Source organism: Eptatretus burgeri, chromosome 5, assembly GCF_056783735.1.
Source record: "Eptatretus burgeri isolate ZD-2024b chromosome 5, Ebu_testis_v1, whole genome shotgun sequence".
NCBI lineage: Eukaryota > Metazoa > Chordata > Myxini > Myxiniformes > Myxinidae > Eptatretus > Eptatretus burgeri.
Window position 1 is genome coordinate 50,655,665 of NC_140965.1, and position 13,731 is coordinate 50,669,395.

At 47.5% G+C, this 13,731-nt stretch overlaps 1 protein-coding gene and 1 pseudogene across 9 annotated transcripts in view; both read left to right on the forward strand.

Annotated features, from left to right (window-relative positions):
- The window catches only part of LOC147026423 (diacylglycerol kinase zeta-like), a 293,140-nt gene that overhangs the window by 34,160 nt on the left and 245,249 nt on the right, over positions 1-13,731 (forward strand). The gene's annotated exons all lie outside the window — the stretch shown is intronic.
- On the forward strand, positions 9,688-9,828 carry LOC147026424 (signal recognition particle RNA; annotated as a pseudogene).

Here is a 13,731-nt window from a genome sequence, read left to right on the forward strand (position 1 = left end):
CCACCCGTGACTGGTTCCCGGCGTTAGTCCGAGAGGGTCACGACTGGATTGTCCGTCCGGTGGGCGGCGTGCCGCGATTCGAGTTACGTGGCCGTCGCACGCCGGCGGGCGCGAAGACCGCAACACTGGTGTCAGGAGTGGGATACAAATCCATCGCCCTCCTCGCGGCACTGGTATCGGAGAACAGGAAAACAGGCTCTCCTGTCTCCGGCTAAATTCACGGGAATCGGTCCAGGGGTGAGAGAAGCGACCCCCGATTCCCTCCAAATTACGAGCGAGCAAATTAACCCTTCACGAGAAGCAAGATGGCGTCTCAAGGCGAGCAGGAGCCGGGGGTATTAGAAATGGATGTAGAATGTGTAGGATCCATGGTCCAGGATGGAATCCCCGAGCAGGAAATGTTGATTGTGCAGGAACACGGACTCGCCCAACTGAACCCAGGGCCCGAGGCGGCAGCGGCCGCGGTGTATGACACCTCCCCCCCCCCTCTCCACCAAGACCCTTCCCCAACCCTTGCCGAAACGGCTCAGCTGAGTGCATCCAACATGGCCCAGCTATGCGCCATGCTGGCGGCAATGAACAAACAAATGAATGAAGTGAAAACGACGATGGATACAAATACAAATGAAATAAAAAACGAAATGAAAGGCATGAACGAAACGATGGATGCGAATACACAGCAAATGAGAAAAGAAATGAAAGAACTACGGGGTGAGACGCAGAACATGGGCCGATGCCTGCAGGCGGGCATGAAGGCCGTGACCAGGGAGCTGGGAATGGCGACTCCACGTGTGGGAGCAAACGAGCTGGAAGGGGGTGCAACGGCTGACAGGCCCGCGGTGGAGGCGGGTGAAAAAATAATTCGTGGAGCGTGTTGGGCGAGGGTCGTGACAGAGGAATCGACGGTGACCAAAAGGGAAAAATTAAATGGGGAGACCAAAACGTGTGAGACGAGACACGAGGTGACGACAACAGAAATAATAGTGGAGACAAGGGAGGTAAAGGGTGAAGAGTTGGCAGAGACACGGGAGATGGGAACGATAGAGGGAAGACTACACGATGAAGACGGGGTAAGTGACGCGCACGCACACACGGAGGTAGTGGAGGATAATGGGGGTGAGCTCGCGGAGCGTGTAGGGACCCGGTGCGAGCAGCGAGATGGCCTCCTCCAGGAACGAGGGGAGAGAGTATGCCCCCTTAAGGCGAGTCACGACCAGGTGAGTTCGGTCGTGTTTTGCGAGGTTGAGGGGACGAGTGCTGTGGACGGGTGCACGGAGAGCTTGGGGGGTGTAGAGGCCCCGGAGACCCTTGTGGGGACACAAATCCCCAGTGTGGTTGTCCCTGTGTGTGTGGTGCAAGGCGTGAGTGCGTCCCCGTGTGTGGAAGCGACCCCGTGTGTGAGTGGTGTGGTGGTGATGGTGCTGGAGTGCGTGCTTCCCAGCACGCCGTGTTTGGATGAGGCACCGTGTGTGGATGAGGAACCGTGTGTGGAAGAGGCCGTGTGTGTGAGTGAAACGGCCAGTATGAGTGAGGTACCGCGGGTGAGTGCCCCCGCGTGTATGAGTGAGGCACGGTGTGTGGATGAGGCACAGCGGTTGAGTGCCCTCGCGTGTGTGGGTGAGGCACCGCGGGTGAGTGCCCCCGCGCGAGTGAATAGAGCACCACGTGTGAGTAGTATGGTTTGTGTGAGTAGTGAGGCACGCGTGAGTGAACGGCCGTGTGCAAGGTCGCTGTGTGCCAGGGAGACCGTGTGTGTGAGAGAGCGGTATGTGAGGGAGATGTCGGTTGGCATGCGGGAGCACGCAGCCGCGTCTCCCGGTGTGAATGTGATGGTGTGGACTGTGTGCGTCGTAACACGCAGGTGTGCGTGGGTGGAATGGAGGCGACGACGGCGACATGTAAAGAAAGAAAGCCGAGTAGCGGCTGTAGTTGTTTCAGGGACCGTGCCGGGTTCGCCCAGCAGTGAGCACGCGGTTCGTGCTGTGCAACGCACGAGACCGCCACGTGCTCGCTTGCGAGAGTGAAGTCCCGGTCCGGAAACGCACGCGGTGGATTTGCCGATCCCGCGGACGGACAAAGTTTAGGCAGGTAAATGGATTTGGACCGGACGGGTTCTCCACGCGATCGTGTGTGTTAAGCTCCAACGGGCAAAGCACATGTGTTCGCGTGGGGAACCCCTCGAGACTTGGGGCTTGTTTTTTTTCTGCGCACGGTGACGTCATGGCTGCACGTGGGGTTGGAATCCGGCAGGAGGGGTATCTCTGCCGGATGGCACCGTCCAAGGAGGGACGAGGAACACGTGCAGCTGCATGACGTCACGGCCAGGTGCAAAGTGCGCGAGCTCTGAGTTGCCGCGCAGGTGCTGCGCATGAAAAAAAAAAAAGCAAGCCTCACTTTCGGGTGTACAGGATTCCTGGGCAAGGGGTGAAAGACCCCCTTACCTGGGCACAGGATGGAAACTAGTTAGGGGGAAGGGTTAGCTTAGCTAGACCGACTTCATGGGGCAGGGGTAAGTCCTCATGGAGTCCGTGGAATGGATTAGTTAGAGGGATTGTAGCGAGATTTAGGTTGGGAAATTTATTAATGATTTAATTTGAGGACATGGACAGACTTGTGAATGTGTAGAGGGGACGTAGTTTAGCTACGTAGTGTTAAAAGGAACGTGCTACTAGTTTAAGGGACGACGTGGGAGCACGAGTTAGTTAGGGGATGTAGTTAGAAGGATGGCAGAGTTCAGCGGTGTGTGTGTTGGTGAGTTGTGAGGTGAGTACGTGTACATGTTGAGTGAGTGAGGCCAGCGGGTCTGTGTGAATGGAGTGAATGGGGAATGCATGGTGCGATGAGTGATTGGGGGGAGGAGTGACTCCCGCCCAAGGGACCCCGGGGTCAGTGTAAAGTGAGTTAGGGGGTTAGTGAAATTGAAAAATGGAGGTCGTTTTGCTGTTGGTGGGAATGTAGGCTCGAGACCCATTTGGAGGGGTGCAGGAGCCCTGTTGACGGGCTTGGGAGCGTGGCTGCGAAAGGTGAGTATCGCTGAGTGGGTACCCCGGGCACCAGGCTAGTCGGCCGCGGTAGGCCATGGGCCCATGGGGGGCCGGGATAGAGTAGTGGGCACGGGTGCGCCTGCTTGGTGCGGGGGCCCGGGGCGCCATTAGCCGCGTGGGCAGTGTTGTGGGCACGGGTGACCCTCGGAAAGGGGCCCGGGAGGCCGGCCTGCCACGTGTGCGTTTCAGGGGAGGTGCCATGGGGGCACTCCCCGGTGTTAGGGAGCTGGTAGGCTCGGAGGCAGTGGTAGTGCCCGGGGTGCCATAGCGGGAGATTCGGCAGAGGGTCGTGCCTGCCAAAGGGAGCCACGTGTCCCAGCCAGGAGACCGTGTGAGGGCACGGAGAGAAAATTGAGGGGCGAGGCCCGAAATTGTAAGGACACCAACACAGGCGACGGGAATCTGGGTTGTTAGAACCAATAGTTTAAGCGAGAAGCGCTTGTTGAAAGCCCCGGGGTAGTTTAACAGTTAAATGGTTAGGGTAGATTAGGAAGTGTACCCCTCCGCACCATCCATCCCCTCGCTCTCGTTGTGGGCCGCTGGACCCACTTTGGGTTAGATCGCCGAACTCTGGGGAGGCCATTCTGAGGCTTCGTTGGGCCTCGACACAGGACGTTAGCTCTCCCTTATTCCCCTCCGGGAAGGGAACGTAGGGGTTGGGAGTAGGCTAGGTGACAGTATAGGTTAGCCGAACAAGGACGATAAAGGGGGTTAGGGGACGATTTATAGTGGGGAAGTAAAAATAAAAACAACAAAAAAAATAAGTTGGGGCTAAATTGGGGTTTGACAAATTAAGGGAGTGGGTATGTACAGTGACAGGCAAAGGCGATAGGTTGGGAGGGAGACAGGTAGGTAGGTCCGAGCCCGCCTTCCAAGTGGCCAGCACCACCGCACTCCCTCCACCAACCTCCACTGAACGGCAAAGGCTAGCCAACTCCATCGGCTGGCCGTGTTTTTCTTCGAGGCGGAGGCCGGCCAACTTCATCGGCAGCTGTTGTTGTGCTGCAAGGCCTGTACCGGCCAGTTCATCTGCTGGCTGTTTTCTTCAAGGCCTGTGCCGGCCAGTTCATCTGCGGGCTGTGTTTGCCTGCAGCGGCCTTCTTCTGCGGGCTGTGTGTTGCCTGCACCTTTGCCATGCCATGCCCACTGCCCATGTACACCAGCCCCGTTCAATTTTGCTTTGCCCCCCCCTGTTCATTTCCATGTGCGCCAGGATCAAGGCAACAGTTTGCAAGCTGCGAGAACTGCCCTGTTGGCAGCTACAACACGGGCCTGCAGTGGCGGCCCGTGCACCGTGTTTGTGTTCATGCATCCATTCGTTGTGCTCATTGCGTGTGCCACTTGAGCTGGCACGGAGACTGCGTTGTGCAGCCCAAGCACCGTTGTGGTTCACTGCGTTCAGTTCAAAAGGGAAGGCCTTGGACTGCGTGTGAGCAGCCAGCCACGTTCCCTGTCACCTGCATTGTTTTGAGCCAGAGACTGCATGTGGGCAGCCTGGCTCCCTGCTAACTGCTTTTCTTTGCAGAGTTCAATGATCCTGGGCCATGGTTTAGTGTAAAATTTGTAAGTTAAGGTTAAGATGTACTGTACATATGAGTGCGCCCCGGCATGTATGTCTTAGCGCCGGCAATTTTATTTAAGTCGTCCGTGTGAGTGAGTTTGTTTTAGGTAGTTACGCAGCCCTCAGGTTATTTATTTTGGGGACACGAATACCATGAATGTCGCACTCAGGGATCCGTAGGTAAAGTGTACTAGGGGAAAACTACACATGATGGCACACGAAAATTTGACGACTCGGGACGAAGTCTGTAAAAAGGGAAGGGGTAGTGTTGTGGTTACCAGATTCGCAAACCACCATTCAGGTCCCTTAGGTGAGGTATCTCGGTAAGTGCATGTGTAGTTAGGCCCAAACCCGTTGTCTAGTGGGAATACATGTCATTTATACGTGCTGCGACTCTTCAGGATAGCCGTTTTTCTTTTACTATCTTTATTTTGGACCAATCGCCACCATCACAACAACAACCACCAACCACAACGCCGCTTCACCACAACCGCCATGACCTTTACCGTCGCAACTCGCCACCATCGCATCACCGTCATCTCGCGCCACTCATGGGCACCGATGCTGGACTCGTGTAGGGCGCACGTTGAACAGCGTGTACAAAATCACGGATTTTCTGCTTCAAAAACGGATCCAAAACGACACACGCCCACTTTTTGCCGTCCAATCGGTGAGCGAGGGCGAATTGGCCCGCCCCCCAGGGCGATCGATATATGCAAATTTGTGGATCAAAAAGCCTTCACGCCCACTTTTGTCGGGCCAATGGGGAGCGAGTTGAAAGGTCAAAGGGAGGGGTCAAAGGCGAAGTTACGGGGGGATAAAAGGACGGTGTTCGTCAGTAAAGGGGAGTAAGAAGTCGGAACGAGGAAGAAAGGAGTAGTAGAGTCGGAACGAGGAAGAAGGGAGTCGTAAACGTCGGAACCAGGCGAAGGAGAGTCGGACCGGAGGGGACGAGCTGTGGAGAGGCGGCGAGTCGGACGAAGGGGGCTCGCGTCGTGCAAGGAGCTGCGCGCCCGAGGGAGGCCGGCAGCGCGACCTGGCCGAGGTGGAGACGCTCGTCGCAGATAATAAAGATCCTCTATACCCCGAGCATCAGCAACCCCCTCCTGTTCCCCCCGCGCTGAGATAGTGCGACCAAGGGGGCCCCGTTCCCCCCCCCCTGCCAGGCACTGTCCACGAGGCCCGCGGGTTGCGGGGCCATCGCCGCTCCGCGTCTCATCACCAGACGGGTAGGCCCGACCTGGTCTCGGCCCCAGGCCTACCTCATTCTTGAGGGTATTTCTTTTCCTTGGTTTTGGGTATGTGTTGTCGGCGCCGTCTGTGAAGTAGAATTGTATAAGTGTTGCCGTGTGCTCGGTAGTCGGTATTAGCTCTGCACTGTGTTTTCACTTTTATGTTTGCTTTTTGTGTAAATGGAATTGTGTTTTCTTTTTTGTGTGCATTTGGTGGAATTGTATTTGTGTGCTTTCCGTTCGTCGCGAATAAATGTGCTTTATTGTTGAACTGTTCTCCCGCTTCGCTTCGTCTTTTTCCCCATTGAACCCCCATCTTGCTTCACGTAAAGGGTTGGTAGTGGGCTGAATACGCCCGATAATTAATCGAACCGTCGAGGTCGACGATAACACCGCTCGGTTATTCTGATAGTACGGAACGGGTCGCTTAAGTGGCCCGTGTCCGAAGTCGACCTGCGGCGAGGTGCGATCGCCCGGTCTACCCTCCGCGTGGGTACTTAGGTAGTTCGAATTTGGCGAGCAACCCTATCCCACGCGGGGGCTGATTGGCTCGATCGCGGTGAGACCGAAAGGTCCACCCGTGACTGGTTCCCGGCGTTAGTCCGAGAGGGTCACGACTGGATTGTCCGTCCGGTGGGCGACGTGCCGCGATTCGAGTTACGTGGCCGTCGCACGCCGGCGGGCGCGAAGACCGCAACAATATATATGTATATATATATATATGTATGTATATATGTATATATATATATGTATGTATATATATGTATATGTATATATATATATATGTATGTATATATATGTATGTATATATATATATGTATGTATATGTATATATATATATATATGTATATATATATATATATATATATATATATATATATATATATATATATATATATATATATATGTGTATATATATGTGTATATGTGTGTGTGTGTATGTGTATATATATATGTATATATATATATATATATATATGTATATATATGTATATATATATATGTGTATATATATATATATATATATATATATATATATATATATATATATATATATATATATATATATATATATATATATATATATATATATATATATATGTATGTATATATATATATATATATATATATATATGTATATGTGTGTGTATATATATATGTGTATATATATATATATATATATATATATATATATACATATATACATACATACATACATACATACATACATACATACATATACTGTCGTGGATTCCCGCCCGCCGGAGTGCGAACGGACAATCCAGTCGTGGCTTTCCGGATCAACGCCGAAAACCAGCCACGGGTGTGTTTTAATCACACCACAGCCTCGTCAACATTCTACCCGCGCTACAGGGTCAATCGCCGAATTGTCGATATACCTAATTAATCGCGTGGGCAGACTACCGAGAGACTGTACCTCAACGGGGCTCGTTTGAAACGAGACGCTTAAGCAGCTCACTTCGTTTTGGGATAATTGAGCGGGGTATTATCGCGAGGCCCCGTTGGACCCGATTCTATTATCGGTTATTTAACAACCAACTATATTCCTAATGCAAAACGGCAGCTCAATTAAGGGAAGAGGACGCAATGAACAGGTGAACATTTGAACAAGCACATTTATTGACAAAGCACACGTAAACAGTGATGCAATCATGCAGATATGCAATTATGCAAGGCCGAACACGCACACAAGTATACAACCAACAAAAGCAATTCAAAAGCGCTACTACCATCAATCTATTATGTACACACTTAACAGTTATACTTATAGACATGGTGCCACGACGTTCATTCAAAAGCAACAACGAGAACACCCCAGGAAAGACGAGGGGTAGACTGGACCTCTTGGGTCTTTATTTCACGGAGCTGTGATGACCGCAGAAGCTCCGCGAGGCTGGGCTGGTTACCTTCACCTTTGAGGTGCCTCGCTGGGGTGACCCACGATGTCCCGTCCCCACGGCGGCTGTCGTGACCGCGATCCGGCCCAGGCCCCGTCCGACGGCCCGACGATTCGGGCCCAGCTGGCAACGCCTCAGAGGAATGAACGGGTCTTTTGCTCTTTGAGTTGATGCTCTCTTTAAGAGATCGTCCATCCCTCAGCGCTGCTCGGACTGTCCCGAAGCCCGATCACCTCGGACCGTTCGATGCTGGCTGGCGACCTCTCTCCGGTTCTCCCCACGTCCCACACACGAACGCGAAGTTCTGCGTGGCACGGCTGGCCTGCTGTGCTCCCAGCTCCGTCTCCTCGGCGAACCCAGACCTTCACTGCCCTCCACTGGACTCGAACCTTGGTCTTCACTCCACACCAAACCCCGACCGACTGCCCTGCCCTGGCGCTCTGCGTGCCTTTTTATAGGGTTCATGAGGCGAGGTTTGATCTCCGCTCTTTCCCCTCTGACCCCCACTGGCTCCGCCCCTCTTGATCTCCTGATCCAAATTCCGAGGCGAAGCTTGGAGCGAGCGGACGTGGTAGAAATCATCGACGCTGAAGGGAGAGCGGACGTGGTAGACATCACCGTCGCTGGCAACGAGGAAACCCCCATGTTTGTTTGCAGCGATCTTGCCGTGGCCGGTGCAAAGATGGCGGCGACCGCGGAGCCGAAGGTGAAGTGATGGTGTTTGTTGTTGGTTATCGGGGGAGATGTGGTTTAGGAGATGGTTGGCATTGTGGAGAAGGTGGTTGTGGTTGGCGTCGTGGAGGAGGCAGTTGTTGTAGTTGAAATGCGGTTGGCATTGTGGAGAAGGTGGTTGTGGTTCTGGAGAAGGTTGTGGTTGAAATGCAGTTGGCGTTGTGGAGAAGGTGGTTTTTGTGGAGCGGTTGGTCAGAGCGATGTTGGTCGTGGAGGTGGTTGTTGTGAAGTGGTTGGTCAGAGCGATGTTGGTGGTGGAGGTGGTTGTTGTGAAGCAGTTGGTCAGAGTGATGTTGGTGGTGGAGGTGGTTGTTGTGAAGCGGTTGGTCCAAAATAACGATAGCAAAAGAATAACGGCTGACTCAAAGATCACAGCCCGGTTATACGAATAAACCCCTTTAGACATCGCTGGGGAAATCTATCTGAACACAGACTTATCGACATAACTGATCTAAGGACCTATATGGTGCTCTGTGAATTTCCACAGCTGTAACAATACATATATAGCTACTTAGATATTAAACAACACAATACTATTGTTTTAACTTTTAATGTTTTTTAACTATATGTATATGTATGTATATATATATATATATATGTATGTATATATATATATATATGTATGTATATATATATATATATGTCTATGTATATATATATATATATATATATATATATATATATATATATATATATATATATATGTATGTATATATATATATATATATATATATATATATATATATATATATATATATATATATATATATAGTCAAGGTACTGGCGGTCCAGGTAAATCTCCCCGACCCAAATTGTGGTGACTGGTGTTCAACACCGCCAGCCCAGTTAGCCGAGCAGTTTTTCCTTATTAGGAGTTGGACACATTGATCCTCGGAGATTATAACGCTGTGGGAAGGGTGGGTTGCAATGGCAGAGCGACGGAGGCGCAGATGGACCCACAGGGGGGTTTACAGTCGAACCCCACGACAAATACACTGACACAGCAACTTAAAATAAACACGGGAATTTAATGACAATATAAATATTTACAAGGAAAAATAATCTTAACATAAGTCTGAAGACAACGATGGTTCACGAGCGGTATTTGACGATGTAGATTGTTTCAGAAGTCAAGGAAGAGACAATGTGATAATGTTTGACCAAGTTATAAAAATAATCAACATGATGTGGTACGAGTCACCGGGCGTAGTGGCGTGCGCCTGTAATCCGGCGACTCGGAGGCTTGGGTTGGAGGATCGCTTGAGGACGGGAGCTCTGCACTGGACCGTGCTATGAGAGGGTGTAGGGCAGCCCGGAATCATGGCGAAACCCAATCCTTATCCCTGTGTCGTAAGAGGTGACCAGGGTTGTGTCAGGAAGGGCATCCGGCGTAAAACCTGTGCCAAATCAGTATGCGGATCATAACGGATGATCTGCTGTGGTGACCCCTAATGGGAGCAGCCGAAAGATGAACAACATGATGTGGTACGAGTGACAGGTTATTAGCTGCAAAATGTCGAAAATCCGGTTTCGTTCAACAACCTAAAAAATTCGACCTTTGCATAACCTTTAAAGGTCACAAAACAATGTTGTGAACATTAAAATAAGGAAACAGGATACGTGCTATAGCTTAATGGAGTTAGTTCATCGAAGAAGGTCGAAAACCTGGTTCGATTCCCACAACTTTGAAAATTTGACCTTTGTGAACTTTAAAGGTCAAAGTTCAAGGATTATGACCTTTGGTGCAAAACTTCCTCTGGAACATTCCAGGAACAATATAACGTCATATAGGCTATATGGCATTTCGCACTCCTCGGATTATCCATACTTTGATGAAATCAGCGTAAAAACAAACTTGAAGGGTGCGCCACGGGCAAGGTGTTTGAGATAGAGCAAAATGGTTTGTGGACTTTAGGTGGGGAATGACCTCAAGATTATGCATAAAAAATATTGTCATTCAAGCTCTGAAAGTTTGGGCGGTCGTATGATTTTTATGTCAAAATTCGAAATTTTCTAAGTTCGTTGCCTTGTGACCTTGACCTGGTGACCTTTACCTTGGGACGAAAATGAAAAATCGAGCTCTGTGGGGCTATGCAGGTGCCATTGGGCTAACCAAATACCGGAACCCCTGCCAGATTCGACAAATCCTCGGAGAAGAGGGATTTTTATGTCAAAATTCGCAATTTTCTGAGTTCGTGACCTTGTGACCTTGACCTTGGGATGAAAATGAAAAATCGAGCTCCGTGGGGCTATGCAGGTGCCATTGGGCTAACCAAATACCGAAACCCCTGCCAGATTTGCCAAACCCCCTTGGAGAAGATGCAAATTTAAATCGGCTTCCTACTAAAAACACAATTCGTGATTTTCTAAATTCCTGACCTTGTGGCCTTGACCTTGGGACGAAAATGAAAAATCGAGCTCTGTGGGGCTATGCAGGTGCCATTGGGCTTAACAAATACGGAAACCCCTGCCAGATTCGACAAACCCCTCGGAGAAGAAATTTTTTACGTCAAAATTCGCAATTTTCTAAGTTTGTGACCTTGTGATCTTGATCTTGGGCCGAAAATGAAAAATCAAGCTCCGTGGGGCTATGCAGGTGCCATTGGGCAAACAAAATACTGAAACCCCTGTCAGATTCGACAAACCCCCTAGGAGAAGATGCAAATTGAAATAGGCTACCCCCTAAAAACACATGTTTTTTGGGCGTGGCTCCACCCATAATGGGCGCACCATGCCCATTTTCAGGAAAACACAACTAGATCATGATATAAAGCTCCCACCAAAATTTTATCAGGATCGGATCAAAACCCACGGAGCTATGCTCGGGACAGACAGACAGACAGACAGACAGACAGACAAGCCGGTAGGCGGACATGGGAAGTCGACTACCCAATAGAACCTGACCCGATGGGCCCGTTAGATGGGGAATGACCTGAGGATTAAGCACAAGAAAATTAATGATTCTCGCTTCAAGGGTTAATGCTGCAGATTTTTTCGTTAAAATACCCCCACATTTGGAGGTTTTTCGGCCGTTGGAAGGCAACGGAGGGGTCCATAGCAACGGTTCTTTCTCACACATAACTAGAACATACCATGAACCTACCATACCATTTTCATGTATATCTAACTCATAGTCTCTGAGATATAACGAACCTTGTTTTTTTTGTTTTTTGTTTTTGACCAGGGTTCATTCAAAGTCTATCGTCTCCGACAGTTTTCATAGGATCCGGCTGGAAATTTTTGACAATATGGCTGAATGTACTGCCCACAGTCGCTCATGGCCCGATTTTATTTTATTTTATTTTTTTGAAAAAATAATTTTTTTTATGATTTTTCAAAAATTTCAAAGTCCCGTTGCTAGGCAACGGTGGTGTCCATAGCAACGGTTCTCATTTGCACACAACTGGGTCATGGTATGAACCTACCAACCAAATTTCATCGAAATAGCCATTGTATTAACTGAAATTGCCATTTTAAATACTGATAAGGGTAGAACAAATCTCAAAAAAAAAAAATATTTTTTTTTCGACTACATCGACTCCCCAACAGACAAACAGACAGACAGACAGACAGACACAGAACAATAACGAATATAGTGGTCACTTATGTTTTTCGTGGAAATATTTTTTCGTGAACCAATAATTAATCCGTGAGGTAAATTAATTCTAAAGTCTAAATTGTCACCTCTTCTTCATGACACTAATGTCACACCCATCAATCATCAGCCTCGGGGGAATGACTGCCCACCGTCACCCTTGGAGGCATGGCTTCTTGCCGACTTGGTCAGGTTATACAAACGCAATTCTTCCATGGTTTGTAATCCAAAAACATAGGAAAACATCACAGGAGAGCAATTACATACTGTAGGAAGTTATCCTTAATCCCTATCAAATTGACACTGCACCACTCCCCCCCCCCCGCCCTCTCCCGTGTGGTGGCACATTACACTTAAGCTCACAGTTTCCAACTGAACAATATTGAGATGTCTCCTACACCTCCACGGACCAAACAACTCCATACAATCCTAACTTTCTTGTTAAATTCCTCCATATACCCCCACAACCATAACAATATATTTACATATATATATATATATATATATATATATATATATATATATATATATATATATATATATATATATATATATATATATATATATATATATATATATATATATATATATGACCCCGTGAGGAGGAATGATGTAAGCGACATTTTTTAATGATATGATGATAGGCTCGGATGATCGGGTCAGGGTTAAAATAATGCTATATGGCATTAACTCCAAAATGGCCGATGTGTCCCTTACATCACTCCTCCTCTCGGCGCTATATATATATATATATATATATATATATATATATATATATATATATATATATATATATATATATATATATATAAATATATATATATATATATATATATATATATATATATATATATATATATATATATATATATATATATATATATTCAATAATATTAATTAAAGAATTTACCATACTAAAATAATTAATTCATCATTATCATATCAAATGCAATGCAAAAGGAACTTGTTTCATGAAAAGCAACCAAACTTAAATGAAAGGTTATGATGGAGTTTAAAGACATTCTCACGAGACCTGATCAAACAATCAGCCAAATATCCTGTTTAACATGATGGAAAAAACCTTCTCAGCACGTTCCACAAAATCATCCTTCACTGAACAAATTCTTACAAATCTAAGTAGCTGAGATGAAAAGACATTGTAACCCATTTTAATTGGTACATTGCTACCTGGAAAGGTGTACAAGACTACTGGGAAACTGAAATCAAATCATCAACTTTATGATATACACTTGTACTAAAACCATTCTGTCCAACCCGTTGAAACATTATCCCACAAAAAGACACAAAAGTATAAAATAAATTAACAGCATCCTTAAACTTCTGCTTTTGAAAAGGGTGAAAACTTGAGTATTTCTTTTTGAAAAGAATGCTCTATCAAACCTGACACATAAAATGACACATGACACATTGTTTGGGTTCTTATGAAGCTTAGGGATCCAGAAAAGTCGAGGTATACAAAAATTTACCTCTTTACATTTAATACCGAAATTATTAAACAAAACTTCCTGATGCTCAGAAATAATATCTTGGAGCAACTTATGATAAGGAACATGTGTGCTATTTCTTATACTAGTGAAAGTAACCGTAACAATGCCTTACTCTGGATAAAACCTCTACATAAACCTTT